Here is a 25,087-nt window from a genome sequence, read left to right as displayed (position 1 = left end):
CTATAATACATCACTTGTATATTGCATGATGTGTTCACTGCCCAAAGACAAGTCTCCTTCCATCACCATTTATCCCCCCCTTTCCCCTCTTCTACCTCTTCCCATCCCTTTACCTTCTCATAATCAACATATTATTGTCTGTGCCTATGAAGTTTTTTTTTTTCACCCAGCCCACCAACCCCCCTCCCCTCTGACAGCCATCAGTCTGTTCTCTGTATCTATGAGTCTGTTTCTATTTTGTTGGTTGGTTTATTTTGTTCGTTAGATTCCACATGTAAGTGAAATCATATGGCATTTGTCTTTCTCTGATTGGCTTATTTCACTTAGCATAATACCTTCCAGGTATATGCTGTTGCAAAAGGTAAGATTTCCTTTTATTTATTTTTTTTAAATAATTCATTTATTTGTTTACTTTATTTTTAGAGAGAGGGGAAAGGAGAAAGAGAGGGAGAGAAACATCACTGTGTGGTTGCCTCTCACTCGCACCCTCGACTGGGGACCTGACGTGCAACTTAGTCATGTGCCCTGACTGGGAATAGAACCAGCAACACTTGGCTCGCAGGCCGACGCTCAATCCATTGAGCCACAGCAGCCAGGGCCCTTCTATTTTTTTTTTTTTTTTCAGATTTAATGTGTTTTATTGATTAAAATATTACATTTGTGCCAATTTCCCTTCCCTCTGCTCCCCTCCACCCGGTGGCCCCCCTCCCTCCAGTTGTCCCCCCCTTTTAGATTATGTCCATTAGTTGTGCATACAGTTCCTCCCAATCTCTCTCCGTCTATTCCATTCCCTCCTACCATGATCCCCAATTCCTATATCATCTCCCTCCCTCTCCCCACTCCCTCTCCCTGTTGACCTCCCCCCAATATGCTTCCCGTACCCACAGTTCCTTTACCACTCTCGTTGCCTGTTTAGTTTGCCTTTGTTTCTTCTCCCTAGTTTCTGTTTTTTTTTTTTAAACCAGTCCCTTTAACATCTCATATAACAGTGGTTTGGATCTAATGAACTCTTTCAGTTTTATTTTGTCCTGGAAACACTTTCTCTGTCCTTCTATTCTGAATGACAATTTCGCTGGATAGAGTATTCGTGGTTGTAGGTTTTGGATTTTCATTACTTTGTATATTTCTTGCCAGTTCCTTCTTGCCTGTAGGGTCTCCCTTGAGAAGTCAGCTGATAGTCTGATTGGGACCCCTTTGTACATAATTCTTTTCTTCTCTCTTGCTGCTTTTAAGATTCTCTCTTTATCTTTAATTTTTGACATTTTGATTATAATGTGTCTTGGAGTGGTTCTCCCTGGGTCCAGTCTCTTGGGAACTCTCCTTGCTTCCTGGACCTGCAGGTCTATTCCCTTCCCCAAGTCTGGGAAGTTCTCCTTTATTATATTTTCACTCAATTTTTCAAGTTCTAGTTCATCTTCCTCACTCTCTGGCAAACCAATGATTCTTATGTTGGGCCTTTTATAGCTGTCCCAGAGGTTTCTGATCCTCTCATTGTTGCTTCCCATTTCCTCTCGCTGCATTGGTTGACTGCTTGTTCCTTCTCCATATTCCAGTTTGTTGAAATGCACTCTGGATTTTTTTTCCTCACCATCTGTCTCGTATGTGGTTTTGTTCCTTCCGTTATGAATGTTTTTCGCTTCTTTCTTATCTTTTTCCTGCTCTTTTGTGAATTCTGTAAGCTACCTGATAACAATGGCCCAGAACTGAGCCTCTGACAGGTTTCTTATCTGTTCATCTGTCAGGTTCTCTATCTGCTGTCTGGTGAGTTGTGTCACCGGTATTTCTATAGTTGTCTGCCTCATTTTGACAGATGCGTTTTGTTTTCTTGGGCCGGCTGTCGGGGGCAGTGCCTGTGTACGCGTCACAAATCAGCGACCGGCGCCTGCCTGTCCGTGACCTATTTCGCAGCCCTGTGGCGCTTTCTTTGGGGGCGGGGGTCCAAGATGGATTCACACAGTTATTCAGCTAGGAGACCGGGATCCGTCCTCCCGCCCCCCTGGGCCTCACTGTTCAAGGCGATGCGGCGGCCGCTCTCCCCAGCGCTGGGGTCGCGCACTGCCAGGGGCTTGACTGCCGCCGGGATTTTTCGCCGCCCCACCGTTGTCTCAGGTGCGACCGCAAACAGCACTGCCCTCTTTAACTCTTACCTGCCCAAATAGCACCGCTGGTTTATAACTTCATATGTTGGGCTTCCGTGTAGTTTTATTTTCGGGAATTTCTAGTTATCCTTTGTTTTGAAATAGTTGTATTCCTCTCTAGTTGTAGAGGGAGACCTAGCGTGTCCGTCTAAGCCTCCATCTTGGCCGGAAGTCCCCCTTCTATTTTTAATGGCCAAGTAGGAGTCTACTGTGTAAATGTACCACAGCTTTTTTTATTCAATCATCTATTGTTGGGCACTTGGGCTACTTCTTGGACATTGTAAATAATACTATGATGAACGTAGGGGTGCATATATTATTTTGAATTAGCATTTCAGGTTCTTTTTAACATATTCCTAGAAGTGGACTTGCTGGATCATAAGGCAGTTCTATTTTTAATTTTTTGAGGAAACTCCATATTATTTTCCGCAGTGGCTGCACCAATCTGCATTCCCACGAAGAGTGCACGAGGGTTCCTTTTTCTCCATGTTCTTGCCAACACTTGCTATTTGTTGATGTATTGATGACAGTCATCCTGACAGGTGTGAGGTGATATCTCATTGTGGTTTTATTTTCATTTCTCTGGGATTAGTGATATTGAACATCTTTCCAGAGGTAATCTGTTAAAAATGTGAGAATAGTAATTCAGAGTGCATACTATATTAAATAACATTTCAAATGCATTCAGACCTGTTCTCTTCTATAATTATTTTTGAGCAATTGCTAAATTCAAAACCATATTCTGAGGTTATGAGGACCAATTAGATTAAGAAAAAGAAACCAGTTTCTGCCCTCAAGAAATCTGCTATTCAGTGGCCTGTAGAATTGCCATAAACTGTATTATTTGCTATGTAATGAACATGTGCAAAGAATAGTGATGGGCTATTTGGATTTAATTCTTCCCTCATTGTGACAAATATCATTGAGAATATTTATTTGTAAAACTTATGTATAATGCAGAAATATATTTCTGAGCTATATGTTTGCTCACATGTATAGCAGAAACTATGAAACATTTTAAATGCACTTTATAAATAAATATTGAACAGGTTGTGTTAGAATATCGTAACACTCAGTGTTTCAACAGCTTTTAATTTTATATTTTTATAAATATATTCTATACTTTACTTTTAAACTCATTAATTACTTTATTTGGAAATCTGAATCGAGAAGCAGTTGCCTAACTTATGGCAGGCACTGCACCCAAATATGTTGAATAAATGAAAGATGACTTTCTGAAAAATATTGTGTTAATTACTATGAGAAATAAAATAACTGGATGCAGACCTCACTCTAAGGACAATTCTATTTTTCATTTAAAAAAAAAAGAAACATGTAAACACCTAAATATTGCCAGGTAAGAGGTGATAGGTGTTACGAGCGAGACAAGAAACTGCCATACAAGTTCATTAGAAGGAAAGGGAACAGATGAGAAATCAGTGTTATGCACTGAATTCCTAAAAAGTATCCTGATCTTTCATTTGGGAAGGTGCAAAAAGTAAGTATATTACTTGGACCACTTCAGATATCTACCATCTCTTCTTTCTTTTTCAATGAGCCTTTTCCTCTCCTGCTTCTCCTTGCCTCCTCAAGAAAATGTCTAAATGTAAGGGGAGAAAAGGGGCTTATATGTCCTTGTGGTGATGGGAAAAGTCAGGGCTGTTTGGAGCTGAATTGTGTCCCCTGTCCCAACCCCACTTCAAAATTCATATGGAGCTGCCCTAATCCCCAATGTGACTATATTAGGAAAAATGACCTTTAAGGAAGCAATTAAAATCAAGTGACATCATAAAAGTGGGTTTTAATCTGATAGGACTGGTGTCCTTTTAAGAAGAGGAAGAGACATGGAAGAGAAACCCCCTGTCCACATGCTCATGGAGGAAAGATCATAGGGAGACATAATGAATAGGCAGTCATCACCAAGCCAGAAAGAGAGCTCTCGCCAAGAATTGGATCAATGGCACCTTGATCGCGGACTTCTCAGACTTCAGACTGTGAGAATATAAATTTAAGGCACTGGTCTGTGGTATTCTGTTCTGGCAGCCCTAGCAGATTAAGACAAGGGCCCGTGGAATGAAGTGTTAATATTGGTGGTAATAACTGCAGCAATAGTTCTACACTCCTGGAGCAGTGATAGGCATGGTGGTGGTGAAGGGCGACGGTCTTTGATTTCTGGGAGCACTGATGAGCAGAGTCTAGCACTCATTTTATTTACACTTCTTTTCTCTGTAGACTTTCTTTCAACAGCAACAGGGATTGAGTTTTCCCAGAAGGAGAAAAAAGAAAGTACAAACTAGTGAAAAAAAGAGGTCAAGACGAAGAGAGGAAGCTAGTAAAAGCTTGATTCTTGATATATAGCGATTCAGACAAAAGATTCGTGACAGCACAGACATCTGTCTGCGACCTGTAATAAGCATGCTAAGTGCTAGATTACCGGAAACTTGGAGTCTGCCCAGCCAACACAAACTACCCTTAATGCAGAGCATTTATACATACTAAATCGCAGTTTAACAGTGACATTTATCAAGTGTTTACTATGTGTCAGAACTTGGGCCAAAGACTACATCTTTCTGTTTATAAAATCCTTACAAAAAGCCCATAAGTGAGTCACTGTTAGCATTCCATTTTGCAGGTGAAGCTTAAAGATCTATACAAATTTGTGCAATGCCCCAGTATTTAGTGATAGAACCAGGACTGCAACCAGGTGTTTCTGTCCTGAAGCCTGAAGTATTAGGCATAAGCCATGCATTCTCCTAGAAACAAATGTAAAAATAGAGACAATAACCTTAATATTAGGATTCTCCAAATAAGGCAGTAACATTTGGCACCTTACTTGCACAAAGTTGAGTATTTTTGATATGTTGTTTGGATGGACGATTGTGAAATTCAGTGGTTAAATTATAATTAAAGATTATAGTAAAAATGTTATGTTTGGGGACCATATTACAAAGAAAAAAATAAGTAAACCTGGCACTATATTCTCCTGGGATCTTTTCACGTTTAGCTCTTTATCATGACATGTACAATATTATTTCAAAACTCCAAGGCGGAGCGAAATAGCTTAACCACTTATCAAGAGTTTTATGTTTAAATGATGTCTTTTTCAGAAATCATACTCTTAAGAGACAACTTTTCTAAATTTTCATTTAAAAAATTATCTTTAGTGACTGGTTCTAAACATTTTTTGGATCCCTTTAAATTCATATTTTCCTCAAAAGGATATGTAGTCACTAAGTTTCCAGGTACCTTATCTGAGTTTCATTTGAGAATTTATCTCAATAACTCTGCCAAGATTCATTTTTCACATCCCAATAGTCTTATCCAACTCAGAGAGAGTGTGGCCTATCTCCTGGGTACCCACAAAGGAAAGCTCCAAGTTGTTCTCAGGCCAAGCTGATTATTAATGACAGTTTGAGCGAAGTGCTATACATTCTTTAGATCTTAAGAGGCAGCCTATGAAATTGGAGAAACTCCTATTCACAAACACAGTTTATCAGGGAATTTTGTGTTTCCCAAGTTTCATTGCTCCATTTATACAGCTGCCAGAATTGAGGTGAATTCTTGGAAATCCTCCTGGTATCTGAGAATTGCCTGTTGGTATGGAAAAGCTTTCACACATAGGTTAGAATTGAGCCTTGAAACCCTTTTCATCCTTAAACTGCTCTGAAAACTACAGTTTAAACAAAGAAAATACATGGTGATTGTTAATTTCATGCATTCCTCACCGCCCTCCTTGACTATAGGTAAAAGAAAGTCTGAATTCCTCAGCTTGACATTTAGAGATTTTCATATTATAATCTGGACACAACTATATTTTAAATCTAACTCTTTACATTTATAAGTGTCTCAACTCTCGTTCCTCTCTTCCCTGCCCCTTTCTTTCTCTTCTAAAGTCCTAGATTTAATGCCATCTTCTTTGCTTTCTCTCTCCATTCCGACAGTATTAATGTCTCCCAGTGGTGTCCACGTAGGGTCATCTGCACATCGACAGTGTGAGGTTTAAACTCGTTGCTCTGTAGTTATTAAAATATGTGTCAGTGGCCATGTCTTTTCATGATGTCTGAACAAAGAAGATACTTTGTAAATATATTTTGACTAAACTAGGCTAAAATAAAATTGTAAGAAATCCATTTAAGAATAAAATAGTAAAATACATACAAAGCATTCTTCTTTCATCATCATCATCATCATTGTCAACCAAACAAGGTCATCTGTCTGTATTTAAAGTAATAAAAACTGATTAAAAAATAGGTCATGCAGCAGCTGTGACCATGATGGTGTTTAATATTTTTATTTTTTTTAAATGTTTTTACTCTTTCTTCTGGAGGGAAATGGCTGGGAGACTAGGAGTGATGCTCATATTTCTAGATGAGGAGCAGCAACAGAGGTTTCTTGGGCTGCCTCAAGTTTGTGGTGTTTGTTGGGTGGAGGTATTCTCCAGTAGAAGAGGAACCAGCTCTTCCATAAGATTGAAGTCAAATCTATGTGAGAGTCTGAGCAAGGGAACAAATACTCCCATTTCTTATTCCTCTAAAGAAGTGCTCCAGAATATTTACAATTGTAATGTAGCTTGCTGTTGAAGTGCTTACTCCAAGAACTCCTTCTTCTGCTTATTTAATGGTTTTGACAGTTTTCATGAAAAATGCTCTTTAATGGACAGAGATATTTCCCACAACTGTTCACCTTCCCTCTCTCTTTGTGCATAAAGAGGATTATAGGTAGTTTGTAATCTTTGCCTTGTTTTAACCCTTTAAATATTTAGAAAATCACGAAGAGACATCATATAACTGAAATTAGACACAAGTAACATTTAATTAAAGCTACCATGAAATTTTTTTTTTTTTTTTTTTTTTTTACGAAGCAAGTTAAAATATACATATCATGAATGCAGTTGTATGTTCTTTCACTTCCAGTGGCACTGAAAACATACTTTTAATAAATCTTGACAAGAATAAAGGCATAAATACTTGAAGTTTGTTCCATTAGAACAGCTGTATGCTTCATTTACAAATGGGGGCACTGGAGCAGCTTTGCTTTTCATGCTACTCTATTGGTTTTATAGAAGTCATTCTTTAAAACAATGGATCTACTTCAGTTTCAAGACCTAATGGGCAAATTTCTGGATATGTTCAAGAAGATACAGAAGCAAATTAATAAAGTTTTGGTCAGCCAGTTACTCTTTCACATTCACAACATTGGTTCTTGACCTACCCAAGTGTTCAGCAGCTCTACTGAGCAGTTCGGACATGTATATTCAATGTAGGAAGATCTAAGAATAAAACATTCATATTGTTTTCAAATACAATTATTTGGGAAGTATTTTTGAAATGATGAATAACGTTTGTATTTATTTGAAGTATATACATTGAGTCAGAACTTACTGGGATACATACACAACAATAACCACCATAAAACCTGCTGGATCATCTGCTTTAATTATCTCAAGGGTAATTAGTGACATAGCTAAGTTTAGAAGCAAAGGGTCCAAAACTGTAGTTCACTTATCCCTATATCATGTTAAAGTCAGAAAACCTCTGGAAAACTGCTACCATTAAATCATCTATGTAATGTTGGCCGTATTGCCCAATGATGGAATGGGCGTCTGTGCGTGGTAGATCTGACACCAACCTGGTTAGCCATAGGTCAGAGCCATCACCCAATTCTGTGTCAGAAAAAGATGAAGATCCTCTCTTTAAGAAAATGTTGTCTTCTAAAAATTGTTTAAATAAACAGGATACTTTTGAAGCACACTTCTAATTTATTTCTCATAAAGGCAATCTTAGATTTATTTTAGCTGATGTGACATTAAAATAGCTGCTTCTCTCTGAGCTTGATAAATATGTGTTGAATTTGTTGAATGTATATATTGTATTTGTCTCTGTAGCCTTGCAAGTACCTTATTTGGGACACTGCATAGGACAGGGGAATGTAGAAAACTATTTCCTGCTTAGCCAATGGAGAGATTGGTGTAGGCACTATTCCATATCACAGCACTGATGGATGACAGCATGCGCTGCTGGAAATGATATACTCGTAATCTTAGATAGGATTAGAGACAGATGACCTGTGGAAATCTCACAAGAGGGAAGCAGAAATTTGCATCTGTACAGACTCATGGTCGAGATACAAAAAAATTCAATAGCTAGCTGTGGGTTGAGTGACTGAACAAGGATTTAAAAGGATGCTCACTAGACAATTTAGAAGAAATACAAATGTTTTTAGACTATACTTAGTGTTTATTTCTTAGCAAAGTTTTTTTTTAAGTCAACTATGGCATTGAGGACTCTGCAGACAATATTTTATTTGTTCACAGTGCATTATATTTATATATTATACCTCATACTTTCTTTCTTTTTTAACCTTTACTAAAACCATGAAGAGAGGTGACATTTTCACATAAAGAGCATAAAGATATGAGGTTTATGTGTTTTGCTAAAAGCCTCCTAGTAATTTTGACTGTTTGGTATCATAATACCTTAAAAATTTTGGAGTCAATGTGAGATATATGTACACACACATACATACACATATCCTTTGTAGGTAAAAACATTCTTATTTGTTAACCATAAAAGAGCACATTTAAGGTTTCTTCTCCCCAAATAGGCAGGGTGATATAGAGGAAAAAGTATGGACTTGGAGTTTTGATTCTTGGTTCTGTCACATATTGGCAATGTGTCTTCAGTTAGTTAATCTCACTGTCTCACTTTCTCATCAAATAATCGTAACAATATCCTATACAGTTGCTGTTAGGGCTACATGAAATAATGCATATAAGATGCCTGTGATGCAAGAGGCATCAGTAGAGTTGATTTCCTATCGAGATTACTCTGTTCCAATGCATCTGGACTATCTTTCTCAATCTCTTCATGAATGAGTGGTACCTTTGAGAGATACTCAGCTGACAGTGCTGTCTGTAGCCTTCAGGTAGCAGAAAAGTACCTGGTGCATGCCACAATCAAGCCTGAAACTCTGATCACATGAGCAAACAGCAAAGAAGGCTCATCAGTTGCAGACTTGGGATGGCTCATCATTTGGACACTTGAGGGATGTCTTGGGACTCATCTATTTTCCTCATGTCTTTGAGAAACAGGTGCACCAAGACCCCTCTAATCACTGAGATCTATTACTATTCCAATGTAATTATGCCTCAGGTCACTCACCTAGTGCAAATAGAATAAACATAAACAAATTGAGAAATTATGGAACATACTAATTCTATCCTGAGTTTTATCCTGTTATTAAAAACTCTCACTGAGGTAGTGATTTAATTGTGGAAAGAATTGACATAAATTTAAGAAAGTTTAGTAGAAAATCCTTCCCTATAATTTATTGTCGGTCATGAGGAGTCATGTATGGGTAACATTCCAACCATCAGTGGAAGTACAATATAACAGTGGATTACTGAGTGATGGGATTATGAGTGATTTTTCATCTTTGCTTCTTTGTGCTTCTCTATATTTTCTTCAATGAAAAATATATGATAAAAACATATAATGGGGTAAGGGCAGTCAATCGGTCTGTCAATCAATCAGTACATGTAAGAAAAAAATACTGTTTTGAAAATTATTTTGGGATTAAATGAAAACACCTTCATTGAACGCCTAGGAATTGCTTTTGATAGAGAACAAGTACTTTTGTTCATCTGTGTTCTGAGGCTTGTCTGCTCAGAGGTTAGGTTTTCTTTTCCTGAAGCAGCTCTTTCTGCCCATCCATGGGTCGCATCAGCACATTCTGTAGGATTTGTATGCAGCTGGCTTTCCCTGTTTTACTTTTGAATGGGTAGCTTATTTCTTCCTAGCAGTTCTTTTATTTTTTTTTCTGATTGACCCAAAATGGGTGCAGATGTGGTGAGCACATGCTGAAAGTTGTTGAATATTATTTTCACCCTGAAGAAAGGCCTGACACAAGCAGTTTCAGACTGTGTGAATCCAACACTCGTTTTGTTGCCAATGATAACAGAAACCAGGGAAAGACCTTGGGGAGTATAACACAGATTTACTTAGTTTTCAAGAATTGATGACCTCACATGTTCCTTGCTGTATAATCTTGGGAAATGCAGAGGTGTAAAATAATGTTTTGATTTTCAAAATTGGTACTAGAGGCTAAATCATAATTTATGGCATATTTTCTCTATATTTTCAGTGCACACTTGTCACAGCCAACTTTTGTTATTTGCATATTTATACCAAAGACAGTTACTTTGTGCCAATTTTAAGTTCTGGATTTCTGTTTGGTTCTGTCTAATACTCTTCTGTTAACTGTGTGGTGTATTGAAGAGCCAGTAAACTGGGATTAAAAAATCTGCACTTTCCCTATTGTTTGTGAAAGGAGTATATATGCAAACATATAGTTGCTGAAAAAGGATAATATTTTCTTCCACCTAACTCTTAAACATAATTTTTAATCATAGCTTAAATATATATAGTTAGTCTGGAACTGAACACTATTTATTCCAAAGGTTCTCAGAGGGAAAGTTGATTAATTAGTATATTTCTTTATACCTTTAAACATCCAAGGACTAGATTAATGCATTTATTCATTTAACAAAAATATATTGACTGCTCACCACATATAAGATACTTTGCCAGGGATCAGGGATAGAGTAACCAGTTAGAGAAACGTAGTTCCTATTGTCATTTTGTCTGCAGGTTGGTGTAGAGATGGGCAAATAAGCAATTGCAGCGAAGAGCACATTGGAGGAATACCTGAACCCAGACTTGGGGATCAGAAAAGGGATTCTGAGAGGAAAGGAGATTTGAAAAATAAGTAGAAGCTTTACAAGTCTTTGTATGTGTCAAGAAAGGAAAGTGATAGAGAGTGTGCATGGGTGTTTATAGGAAGGGTTAGATAGATGATAGATGATAGACAGATAGATGATTGATAGGTAGATGATAGACCGTGCTCATGGGCAAGCTAGACAGCTAGGTTTAAATCTACATTTGGAATAAATTAAATAATAAAAGCTGGTGGAAACTCACTCCATGATCATAATTAGGCTTTTACAAGCTTACTGGAAGGTTCCAAGATTTGCTTTCTTGGAACACATAAAAGGAATTTAATAGATTTCCCCTTAGTGGGAGGAGAAAGTTAATAGACCACTATACAGGTCTGATTTGCCTTCCAGGCTTCGATTACTCAGAGTTAAAATAGGGCAATTAAGATACAGATGTCATGTGTAAAAGCTAGAGCATATATTCTGCAATTCCAAAACACTAAAGTCCTTAAAGCACACGGGTTTGTGTTTCACGGAGGCTTTACTCTCTCAAGAAACTCACACTTTGGTTTCAGGTAAAAAGAAAAGGAAACAAGCCATTCCAATTCTGTTTTTCATTCTCAGGCAGAATCTTCAATGCATTAAATTGTTTGGTTTTGCTGGTGCAAGGATCAAATTCATGTTGTAAGAGAAAAACCACATGCTTTTTGAAATGCTTCTAAAATTTCTTGCCAACTTCAAATGAATGATTCATATTGATTTCATACTAGGGAGCCATGTTCTAAGCTAAATTCCTGATTCTTCTTGATTCTTTGGCCTATTTTCTTAATTTTTCATTTGGACTGTTATGCAATGTCTCTTCTCATACATCTCAGAGCCCAAGGGGCTCTCTGAGTGGAATAGATTCTGGATGCCATAGTATTCCCTTAGTGTTTTGTAGAAAGATCCAATTCAGTTTCAAAACACCCTTGTTTGGGAAGGTTTTGAAGTTCTGGAAGAGCTTTAAGATGCTTAAATTTAATTCAAGGACTGTGGCATAGATTAATTTAAATTATTCAAAACACAGAGGATGCTTCCAAGTGGTCCTTCAAATTTGGGATTTATTCATTCATTCATTCAAGGGATAATTACCAAACGTTTATTATGCACCACACACTGTTTCAGGTATTGTGGCATGGCTGGACATCAAGACATACCTTCTCTGAGTCAGAATTTCAAGAGCATGAGATAAGTCCACTGCTCTTTCCAACATGGTAATGACGATCTGAGTCTCAGCTCTGTCACTCTGTAGCTGTGTGACCTTGGACAGAGCTCTTCCCTCTGAGCTGCAGTTTTCACATTCCTACTGTGTCCAACAATATCTACTCTCACCAGAGGATCGGAAAAGACTGGATGTGATGAGCTCCGTGGAGCAGGGAGCTGCTTTATGAGCTCTGGTCTCTCACTGTTCACCTGCCAGCTATTATCTTCCAGGGTCAGCCAAGCCAGTGGGTAGCCTAGAACATTTCCCTCAGGAGTCATTTCATGAACTACTACTCTTACCTCAGGCCTGACTTTAACATGACTTCCTCCAGAAACCTTCCTTGATATCTCCTGTGACTAGATGCCCCTGATATGTGTTTTTATGGTGCCCTGCACTTTCTCTGCTATAGCCCTTATGACGATTTATCATGATAGATGTTGAATCTATCATCCATCTCCTTGCTACAATCTAAGCTTCAGAAAGGCAGGTTATGTGTCTGTTCTGCTTTCTGTTGGAGCTCCAATGTTTAGTAGAATCCATTTATCATTGTGGAATAATGAATAACTGTATGTCTCTAGCCTTATAGGTCTGCTACAGAGGAGTTTGCAAAGTAGATGAGGAGTATAATTACTTTGTCTATATTTGTTGCTGTCCCCTTGCACACATGCAGTTGCATGTACATCTTGTGACCACACTAAGTGACAGAAATTACAGGTACTTTAATTCCTATCTGTGGATGAAAAGGAGGCTCTGAAAATGAAGTCATTTCTCCGTGTTTGCATGGCTAGAAAATGAGAGGGCTTGAATTGGAACCCGCTCAATTTGATGCCAGATCCTTTGTTCTTTCCATTAAGTCACAGTTCTCCTCAGCACGAGAAACTATCCTGGAACTTAGAGCCTGGTAAGAGAGTTAAGAGCCCTCTGGAATTTGATTTTTGTGTCTGTGGTTTCATATAGTTTATTTTTCATTTCTATCTGCTGCTTTTCTCTTATCAAATAAAAATAAATAGCAGCTGCTACTGGTACTGTTGATTGGGATATGTGTTTGAAATGAAATCTTGGGCATTTGTTCCCTCCTGTTATATTAAAATTTATTTCAAAATTTCTAATTATTTTTTTACTGAAACTTACTTAAAATTATTTTAAGGGTAATATGTGCATATGGTAAAAATGTAAACAATACAAAAAGGTTTCTTTTTTAAACACATGGTAGCATATTGTGTATATCTCTGTATTTTGCTATTGTCATTAAATAATATCTATATTCTATATTGGTACATAAAATACATATTTCATTATTTTAGTAACTACCTGTAATTTTATTTTATTTGCAACACATAAATGGTAGGTTTGATAATATGATAACCACAGAAAAAGCAGTGAACATCAAAAGTTACAATGTTTATCAGGTAGATCCAAGACTATGTTGTTTGAACAAATATAGGTTAAATGAAGCAATGTGACTGGTAAAAATTGATAGGATTTCCATAGAGTAGGCAAATATAGTTTACTTTATATTGAAAGTAATAAAAGTATTTAAAATTCTCATTCCTCTTATTGTGAATCATTCCTGGCTAAGTATTAGACTCATAGAGTTTTAGAGCTAAGAGTGAGTTTAGAAATCAGTTACTGCAGTGGTTTTAATTAACTTTTTTTTTTTTAATGTGTGTATAAGTTTTTCTTGAAGAGTGAGCTTATACAGAAGCATAACAATATCTTGTTTACTGAGCACCTACTTTGGACCTGGGACACTATGAACATTTTACATCATTACCTTATTGCTTATAATGATCTTTGAGATAAGTCGTCGGCAGCCGTCCGTCTCGAGAGACGATGGTGTAGCTTCTTAAGAGTCTATCTGCACCGCCGAGAATGGCTGTGCAGTCCGACTCGGGAGTGACATCGTATCTGTCTCCTCCCGTGTTGAATCGACATCTTGTGATGACGCTGAAGCTACAGAGCCTGGGCAGGGTGATATGGAGGGTCTGCTGTTGCCCATGCAGCAGACCCCCCCTCTCTTCGCAGCTGAAGGGTCCAAGGGAAAGACGGAGTCAATAGAGCTTGGCTTCAGGTGCGCCGCAGGAGTTGCCGGTGTTGACTACAACGTCAAACCGCCTTAGGGACTCCGGCTCCGGATTTTCTGTCGGGGTTTACTCCCTTAGCCTTTCCCCTGAAGAGGTATGCCGCAAGGCAGCGGAGGTTTTTTGGAGTCAGAGTTTTCCTTCTCTGATGTACCCTGACTGGAAGATCGAACCAGCGACACTTAGCTCGCAGGCCGACGCTCAATCCACTGAGCTAAACCAGCCAGGGCCTGAGATAAGTACCATTATCGTATTATGAGAAACAAAAATGTAAACTCTGCCTGATTCTAAATTCTATGCTCATAGCCATGGTATTCTGTTTTGTCTACCAGATGTAGAATAACCAAAGTCCCGGAGTGGTCTCAGGGCCCACCTACTTAGCCTCAATCTTCAACCCTGAAAGTCCCTGAAGGGCATCCTCCAAACCTTTATGATTTTCAGAACATGTTTTTAAAATCCTCACAGAGTCCTTGCCCATGGTTAATAATCAGCCACTTCTCACTGGTATAGCTGTTACCATTAAAAAAAAAAAAAAGTTAAAATATTTCTGAATGTTTGGTAGATAACCCTGTGGGAGTCTAGCTAATCTCTGAAACATGCTGGCTGTTATGGGTTGACTATGCCATCCCCCAAATTTATATGTTAAAGTCCCAATTTCTAGGTCCTCAGAATGTACTTGCATATGGAGATAGCATCTTTAAAGAGGTGATTCAATTAAATGCAGGCAATTACAGTGGGACCCGAAGTCCATCCGGCTGAAGTGCTTATAAGAAGGGAACGAGAGGCCAGAGCCTGTTCTCCCTCCAGAGGAAAAGCCATGTGAGGACTCAGAGGAAGACTTGCCATCTGCAGGCAAGGGAGCGAGGCCTTAGAAGAAACCAAATGTCCTGAAACCTTGATCTTGAACTTCCAGCCTCCAGGACTGTGAGAGAAAAACTTCTATTGTTGCAGCCACCTAGTCTGTGGTACATTGTTGATGGCAGCCTGAACGGACCAATATACTGGTTCTCTTCAGTATCTGGGAACTAAAGAGTTAATGCTTGTGCAATAACAAGGGTCCTCCCTCAGGGGACTTGCTCTGGCAGGTGACTCCATGCAGCTGTCCCCTATCAATGGACATTTTGTTGGTTTCCAACTAACTGTGCTGCAGTGAATTTTCTTGGACATTATGTGTTCATCTGAGGATATATTTTAGTATGCATTTCTATAAGTGGTTAATTTGGAAAACGACTAAGTGTATTTTTACTTCCCTTATGCATTTTTTAAATTTATTTGGGCAAAGTTACATTTGTGGAAGATACTAATATATTGGTTGAGCTCATTCTGGCTTCTGGACATTAACAGCTACCTTACCTTTGAAGAAAACAAAAAAGTTCCAAAGTAGAAAATATTTCAAATGCATTAGGAAGAAGAAGTCTGAAATATTCCATCATTTGATAAATGAGGCCCAAAACCACAAAAGGCAGAAATGTCTAAGCAGCTCTGACAATGGCTTTGGGTGTGAGCAAGGCTGCAGAGCATCATCGCTGAGAATAGAGGCTTACAATGATGCCTTTTCCCTCAGGCACCCTCTGCCCACAAAACATATCCATGATGACAGTTTACATTATGTTCATTCCTTCAGGAATAATTACTGTGCCTCCATGTGGAAGTTTTCTCATTCCAAAGAAGCAGGCTCATCCATCATATCAATGTGATATGGTTTTGCCAGATGCCAGATGAATTAGCAAATGGTATTCAATAGACGCATTTGTCAATTCTGACTAGTGCTTAAATAAAACCATGAGGATATATCCTTGGAAAATACTCATGGACTTGGAACATATTTTTTAAATTGTCCAGACAGATATATGGTTCTCTTAGTCACTTAAAAAATGTAGAATTAAAATAGCATTGGTCAAAAATTAGCTCTCTTAAATACAAATTGAAAGAGGCCAGAGGAGGAAATTCTCAAACTGGAGTGCACGTGAGAATCACCTGATTGGCTGTGAAAACACAGATGACAGGGCTGCACCCTGACGTTTTGGACTCACTAAGTCTAGACTGAGACCATGGTTGTGCGTTTCTATCAAGTTTTCAGGTGACGCAGATGCTCCTGGTCTGGAAAGCACACTTTGAGGATCACTGCTCTTGGCTAGTCTTGCACAAAGTTTAAGGTACATGTGACGTGCCCAGGGATCTTTTTTACACGTAGATTTGGGAGATGCTGCAGCTGCTGCAGGCCCACTGACCACACTTGGAGCATCAGGGTTCTCTGCAAATGTTATAGCACATTTTAGCTGCCTGACGATGTTGGCGTTTCCTGCTTAAATGATGAAGGTAATTAAAGAAATGTGAGGACTTCATCCGCTTTGTCACAGTTTTGCTGTCAAATGTCAATCAATGCTTTGAGATTGATTGCCAGGCCTTTTAATGTGATCTAGGAAACTTAATCAATAAGACCCATTCTTCCCACCTGCCAATTTTGTTGAAACTAGTTTAATAGAGTTTCAGCTACATGCCAACAAATACCAGACACAACACTTTTGGATACTGAGATGACATGCATGCAGAAAATGAACTTTAGAGGAGATAAGTAATTTACCTAAGACGCAAAGCTCAGGCCAAGGATGCTGCCTTCTCTCCCATTGCTTAGGAGAGGCACTATGGGGGTGAGGTGGAGGTGGGGGGGATTCTAAAGGCTGTGAAAAGGACAGAAGGAGATACTTTGATGATCTGGTCATGGTGACAGCATTCTAGGCATAGGGTGTGACCTTTCTAGAAGCTGGCGGTCCAGAGTGGGCCAATTAGCTGTATAACTAACTTCTCTAGCTCAGAGGTTTGGACTAAGAAATTAGAATTCTCTGCTTCAAAGTCTTGAGGAAGGACTTCAGATTTCAGGTGTCAGATTCCAGGATCCATTCCTCTGTCCTATACCTTAAATACTAGTTTATATCAGTTCATATTGGGGTCATTATATTCAGGGAAATTGAATCATAGATTTGAGAAGAACCTTAAAATGTATCTAAGGCTTTTTCTCCTCCGAGACTGTGATTCAGCACTAATACATCTTACAAGAGAGAAGTTTTTAACCCATCTCTGAGATAACATTTGCTAGATAAGAGAACACTTGCATCCAAAATATGAGGATCCTCTGACTAGTAGGAAGACATCTCAGAAACTGAAAGTAGTTTAATGAACATGGAATCAATTTGAGCTAGGGGAAATAAGAAGCTTTTTGAGACATTGCACCTGAATATAATAGAATCTGAGAACTTGTTCCCTTATTATCACTGCAGCTGTTGGCTCTAGATTTTCTGAGCTGGCTTTAGATTCAAGCATTTTCCCTATTGTGCTCAGGTCTCCTGCTCAGACTGCATGTCATACATTTGGATTTGGACAATGTAGCTGCTATAACTAGAGAATTCACCTTCTCTGGGGGTGGCATCTCTCTATCCTTGGTGAGTCTCTCTGTCCCCTGGAGAGGGCAGAAGGCCTGGTCTGGGCTCTGTGCTGATGGCCCCACTCTCCTTGAGGCTTCAAGCTTTAGCATCAAACCCTTGGTAAGCTTTCTGAGCCTCACACTGTATATAAGGCATAATTTTTGTGGGCTCAGGAAGAAGTGTAGCCAATAGTGTTGCAAAGAATAAAATATAGACTTTGTTTTTGTAAAAAAAATTATTACTTTTAAACATGGGTAAATCCCTTAACCTCTTGCTACTTGAAACAGACTGTTAAGACTTAAAAAACTCAAGGCCACTCCCCAAATCTCAGAGTTCCTGCAGCTCCCCTGTCTTTGTTATCTTTTCTAAAACTGTGTAACCAACTCTAGGCAGATAATGATATATTCAAGCTTAATGTTTTCCCATGTGTATAATAAAAATATAATTATTCATTGCTTATTTTTATTAATGGATCATTTATTCAGTGATTTATTGAACCCCTGCAGTGTTGTTCTGTACCCACAATGTTAGATACAAGGAACACAAAAACCAAGATGACATGACCCCTGCCCCGAAGAAACTAATGGTCTGTGGACAGACAGGCATTCATTTTTTCATTCATTCATTCCTTCCTTCATTCATCCATCCCAAGAGTATTTTTTGAAATCTTATAGTGCTCCAGCCACTGTTCTAAGCAGAGAGGAGCTTATATTTTTAATGGCAATGACAGGGGTTAAGGGGAGAAGAGACAGACAATAAATAAGTAAACAAACAAATGAGATGAATTATTATTAAAAAATGGTTTAGAAAAATCTCCAAAACATTAAAGCAGGGTAATGGGACAGAGAAGGCATTTCTTGCCAGGTGATAGTGGTGATGATGAAACATGAATGATAAGAAAGACCAGGTCTTGTGATAACCTGGAGGAAAAGCATTCTAGGAAGAAAGGGACAGTGGTGAAAATGTCCTAAGTCCAGAAGAAACACCATCTATCCAGGAAGAGAGAGAAGTTCAGGGAGTCTGAGAGTAAGAACACCCAATGACAATGGGAAAAGATAAGTGATGAAAGATAAGATAGTATAAAGTATTTTGGAAGGATGGGCACGTATAACTAAATGCAAAGGTTGGAGGTTGTTGGGCTCTGTCATGGGAGTGTTCAGAGAGAAGATGGCTCTTGCAAAGGGCCTTTAAGAGTAGGAGCCTGCACTTGTTCATCTAGGGTGGCTCCTGAGACTCTTGCCTATGGAGATTGGAGCCAATGCGGAAGGGAGCTGAGCAGCGGTGGTGGTTGGAGCACTGCTGCCTGAAGGCTTCTTATAACTACCTATTCCCATAGATGAAAATGTCCAGAAATAATTTACATGCCTAGAGATATCACTTTTTAATAAATTCACATAATTAGATCTACTTTGATTCAGTCCATTTCTGAATGATCACAAATTCCAATTTAGTCAAGTCTCCATTAATGAGATTTTCATATAGTCATATCTTTTGTCAAGGAAATTGAGACCTATGCTAGAAGAAGCTTTTTCATTATCAAGCTCATTTATTTTTTTATGTGACTTTAAAGAACATTTTTACGTGTGTGTGCTGAGCAAGTTTTCTTTTTAATGGAGATGTAAGGGATAAGAAATAATTGTGAATTGAATCATCTTGATTGACCCCTCTTGAGAAGGACTGTGGATTCTATATAAATGTTATTTACTTTGTGGCTAGAAATAATATAATAATATTAACAATTATAAAAAAAGAAATTTAAAACAATATGGGCTTAAAAATAAGAAGCACTCTAATGGAAGTGTGTGTGTGTGTATATGAGAAAGAGGAGAAAGAGATTTTGATACTTGAAGACAACGGATGGTCCAGGAGTGCCCATGGGTTTGAGCGCCATCATGGCCCCAGAATCTTAGTGTTCTTCTTTAGATCTTCAGCCCATCTTGGTCTTTGTCAGTGAAAAGATGAAATGTATCAGCCTACATTTCATTTATCACTTAGTATTATTTCATGTATCATTTAGTATCATCCTAAGTCATCTGATATATTTACACTTCTCTTTCATATTAGGAGAAACACGTGATTTTGGACTTTAAAATCTAACATGAGACTGTCCTCATCTTTGTAAGTGGGACCAGTGACAAAGCTAGTGTGGCCTGCTGCTAGCTAGCTCTGTCAAACACAGGTGAGGGCATTATGAAATAACTTGCATTTATCTATGCTTTTTTGTATCCCTAGGCAGTCCCTCCACCCTGAAGCCCTTTTTTTTTTTTTTTTAACTAAGAGAATTTCAAAGCTTGGTATTTTCAAGAATTGTAGTAGTGTTTGTGTTCTTTAAAAAGAAATTACACTTGTATTCATAAGCTAAGGTTAAAAAAACACAATATTTTCTTTCAGGTTTTATCTTTTTATAGAAAGATTAGAATAATAACACTTTAAATTGAACTCAGAGAGCATTTTTAACCAATTTTTTAAAAACCTTATTTTTGTTCTGTCTTTTCTGTACACATTTGAGTGACTTTTAAAATTCTAAGTGCCCCATGTTCCCCAGAGGTTCCCTTCATGGAGGATGGAGCATTTTTCAGTTAACCCTGCTTAGCTGCTGAAATTGTTCAAAGCAATTTTTCCAAGGTTGCACTGGTTTTAATGCAGTGGATTATATATTATATTACTTTTTAAAATTTAAGACACAGAGTAAACTTTTCAGCTATTTGGGGCCAGCATCAACGTGTAAGTGGAGTAAATGATGTGATATATGATTTGAAGAGAGATGCTGAGACACACTCCTTTCCATTCCCCTTCCCTTTACTCTCCCCAGGGCCCTCAATTTTTCTATGAAGTATGAAAATAGAATGCAAACACCTATATAAGCGGTTAAATGCAGAACAACGATTAATCTATGACTCTTCTGTGGAAATGTATTCATCAGATTACTTAGCCACAAGTTTAGGACTAGGGGACAGTATTGGCAAGTATTTTATTTATGAAAACAGTGGAGGAGGGACAAGCCCTCTCTGTCTCCCCTGATTTTTAAAAAACCCAGAATGTATGTGAGGGTGGGAAGCTTGAAAAGGAAAAAGGGGTGGTTTAAGTACTTGGTAGAAGGATGAAGTCTCCTGACTCACCTGTTGGACTTGATTCTTCCTGAGACTCTCTTTTCACTTCAGCATATTTGTTCTGTTTCTTACATTGCCCATTCTAACGTCTACCCCAGCCTCTCAGCGAACTGCTTGCTATCTTCAAGCCGTAGGTCAAATGCTGCTTTTGTCCAGAATTCTTCTGTGACCTCTATTCCTTTCCTTCACTCCATGCTTCCTTCTTTGTTCCCCAAGTGCCATGAGAATCTCTGTTACAGTCAACTCTTCCCTGTATGATGTGTCGTTTGGTTCAGTCATCACTTTTCATTTTACTCTGAGTTCCTCACAATCTTTATAAAATGGAAGCTGCATGTGAAGAGTATAACATGATAGTGGTCACTGTCCACCACGCCCCCATTGGCCTTCCCTGTCTCATTCAGAGCAGGTCACTTATGGCTCTTCCCTGCTTGACAGAAGGGCCAGGTACCATCTTGAAAACTCCTGAATCCTCACCTCTTTCAATTACTAGGTTCTACTTCCCTCTTCCTTTACAATAGACTCCTTTTCAACATGCTCTTCTACATTTTATGCATTCTGTATCTTTTGAGAAATTGGTCCATCGCGTTTCTCTCCTTTTTCCATATCTTCAGCGTTTTCAGTGACTCCTTCCCCTCAGCATGCAAATATACCCAAATCTCATTAAATAAAAAACTCTCTGGATTAGTAGTATTTCTACATCTCCATTCTTCCTCTGTCTCTATTCAATAAAATAATAATAATTGCAATTTTAATCTCCCTTTTCATTTACTTCTAAACTATGCTCATTGTCAAAGCCAGTGTCCATTTCAGTCTTTAGTCTTTCATCTCACTTTTACTCTCTGCTGCATTTTACTTTGTTGGCCATAGTCAATTTTCTTATCCTTCTGATTATTCTTACCTCCTCCCCGTCCCTTCCTGATTTTTCTACTTATGTCTCCAGCCAGTCTATTGAGCCTACTCTCTAAGCCTCTCTTTGTCCACTTACTGCTTAAATGTCGATATTTTCCAAGGTTCTGCTCTTGGTTTGCTTATCTTCTCACTTTACACTCCCCAACAGTGATTTTTCATTCATACAATATCCTCTCTTAACTCTGCAGAAGAACTCTCAGATATTTATGTTCAATCCAAATAAAATTTTGCATTCCCAGGTGCCCAGTCTGGAATTATGAGTCATCTTGGCTTTTTTCCTTTCGCTCAGTCTCACATCAAATAAATTCCAACCTATTAGGGGATGGAAGCTAAAGCTGAACAGCTTTCTCCTCCTTGTTTTCTCCAGAAGAGTGGATAGAGTTGAAAATCAATGCTCTATACTCCCTTATGGAAGAAACACTGCCAGAGACTGATCAAGTGCAGGAGCCTAATGTTTGACCTCGGCCTGGTGAGGAGAGTGTACGTGGGGGAGGTGTTTTCAGTGTGTGTTCTTCCCCTGAGCAGCCTAGTGAAGGCTCCCAAGGAGTCCCACCATATCAGCCATGTGTCTCCTCCCCTGTTCTCCCCTTCCACTCTTCCCTTTCCTTCCTTCGCTCCTTTCTCTCTTCTTAGGTGTGGCCTCTCTTCATGTTGGAGAAAGCCTTACATTTCTGTATGGTCTAGACAAAGGTCTTTGATTCTGCTAAATTGTAGAATTTTAATGTTGAACTTGTTTAGTAAAAGGAAGTCCTCTTAGAAACAGGTAATTCAGCCCTGACTGGTGTGGCTCAGTGGATTGAGTGCTGGCCTGTAAACTGAAAGGTCACTGGTTCGATTTCCAGTCAGGGCATATGCCTGGGTTGCAGGCCAGGTCCCAAGTTGGGGGCATGTGAGAAGCAACCAATTGATATTTCTCTTGCACATTGATGTTTCTCTCTCCTTCTCACTCTCCTTTCCCCTCTCTCTGATAATAATAAATTAAATCTTAAAACAACAACAACAACAAAACAAACAGGTAATTCCAAGACCTCTCTATTGGACTTTTGAGTCAAAATCCTCAGATAGAAATAAAAGGGATCATTTTTATCTTGCTTTGTTCTCTGTGTTTATATTTTCCTTTGAGAACCATGGGGAGAAGTAGGTAACCAAAAACAAGATTTAATTATTCATGGACCTCTGGTAAATATAATTATAATGTCGGTATCTTTATCACCAGCAGCCACTAACTGTTTTGATTTTGTTTAATAACTATTCCAAGTGGTTAGACTGCAAAAATGCAATCTATCTCTGTGGTTAGATTGCAAGATTGGCCACAATTCTTTGTCACCTTCACATCAAGAAGCACAGTCCCTATTTCTTGGATCTTGGCTGACCTTGTTACTTGCTTTGGCTCATAGAATGAGGCTAACCTAACAGTGTGTGCATTCCGAGACTGGGCCTCATTAGTGTTCGCACATTTCTTCTTGATCTCTCACATCCCTGCCTGTACTACGTGAGCTATTCCTGGTCAACCTGCTGGAGGATAAGAAAGACAGGCATCATAGAGCAGCTGTCACATAGAGCCACTTCAGATTAGTCAACTGAACGCTGGCTAATCTAGCTGACCACTAGCTGACCACAAATGCATGAACCAGCCTGCTGAGATTGGTTGAGCTTGGACTAGATCAGCCCAATCTCAGCTAAGCTCATATCAAACCAGTGACCTGCAGAATCATAAATGAATTCAGGGTCTCTCAACCTGAGCACCATTGACACTTTGAACTGGGTGATTCTCGAAGGTGTGTCCTGTGTGTGCCCTGTTGGATGTTGAGTGGCATCTCTGGCCTCTACCTGCTGATGTTAGTAGTGCTGCTGCTAAGTGCAACAACTAAAACTATCTCCACACACTGTCAAATGTCCCCTGATGGTGGTGGCAGGAGAGAAAACTACTCCCTTCCCCAGATAAGAGCCAAGAGCTAAACAATGGTTGTTGCTTTAAGCCCCTAAGTTTTGGAGTGGTATGTTATGTAGAAAAAGTAGCTAATACATTTCCTATCATTTTAGCTCCACTACCATCGTCTTAGGTCACCTCCCCACTCTGTTTTGCCTAAATTATTGCCAGTTGCTTAATCAGGCTTTTTACGTCCCGTGGTCATTTCTTTAATCCATCCTATACATTTCCACCAGTGGTTAAACAAATAAATATACAAATACAAATCTGATCATATTATGTCACACCTAAATAAAATTTACTGATGTCTCATGGCCTACATGGAAAAGCTTTAAACTCTTGGCATACGAGGTCCTTCATCATCTAGTGTCTCTGCTACAAATCGATTTCCCACCTCTCCCAATACATGCCTTGTTTTATAGTGTCGTCTCGGTATCTTCTGTTACAGAAAATGTGGTATCTTTTCATGTTTTTGTACCTGAGAGTTAAATTCAAGTAATTCAGATCCTTGAAAGTCTATCCCCCATGATAATGTAATTGCTCTAACTTGTTCTTATGTTTATTTAAAAATAATATTGAATTATTTTACAGATACACACACACACACACACACACACACACACACACACACTAAATCAATGTGGATCTCACCCAAACCAGTCAACTTAATGAGAGTTTATTATGTCTTTGCCATATATATGCTTTCTAGGTGACAGAAGTGGGAGTTGGGTAGTGTAGAGGTTATTTGTGTTGTGTGTCACTTCTGTTTTATACTCACACATGCAGACAGAAGCAAGGTTAAGAGTTTTTTTCCAGTGGCCTACAATGGAATTCCATTAGACTTACTTAGGTTTTTGAGAGACAAGGATGTCCTCTTGAGGTGTAGCTATCAGTGCTCTTCACCCAATATTTTCTGTTATCTTTTGTTCTAGGCACATGGAATTATACTTCTCATCCCCATTGTGACTCAGTGGAACTGAGGGACTAGGTGATTGCTGAGGTTCATGAGTTGTGAGCAGACATAATGTGTGTTGCTTGCAGGGTAATTACTTATTAGCTGATGAAAGAACTTTCAGAATTCCCTTTTCTCTCTGGCATGTGTGGAATGGGGGGGTGCACCCACAGTGAAGAGTATGAACAGAGTAGATTGATATGAAGATTGAACAAAAAGCCAAAGTTCATGGTTTTCAACCAATGATATTTTGTTATTACTGCAGGATAATGTGACTTTTCCTGACTGATGATTTCCAGAGGATAATTCTCCTGAATCTCTATTTTTCTTCCTAATGATAAACTGTGTTGAACGAGCAAGAAGAAAACCTGAAGACTCCATTACCTCTCATGCCAGTATCTAGAGTTTCCATCTTGGCCTTCCATTGGTATTTTGAAAGTACACACAACCTTCCTGCCTTCTCGTCTACCCACCTGCATGAGCCCATCAATCTCTTGAAAGCTTGAAAATATCTTAGATAAATTTCCATCAGCATAAACTTCACTCCTAAATAATAGAATGAAAAAAAGTCTTCCCCCACCCTCCACCA

The sequence above is a fragment of the Furipterus horrens genome, unplaced genomic scaffold (assembly GCF_987537825.1).
Source record: "Furipterus horrens unplaced genomic scaffold, mFurHor1.1.pri manual_scaffold_1, whole genome shotgun sequence".
NCBI lineage: Eukaryota > Metazoa > Chordata > Mammalia > Chiroptera > Furipteridae > Furipterus > Furipterus horrens.
This window is presented reverse-complemented; position numbering follows the sequence as displayed.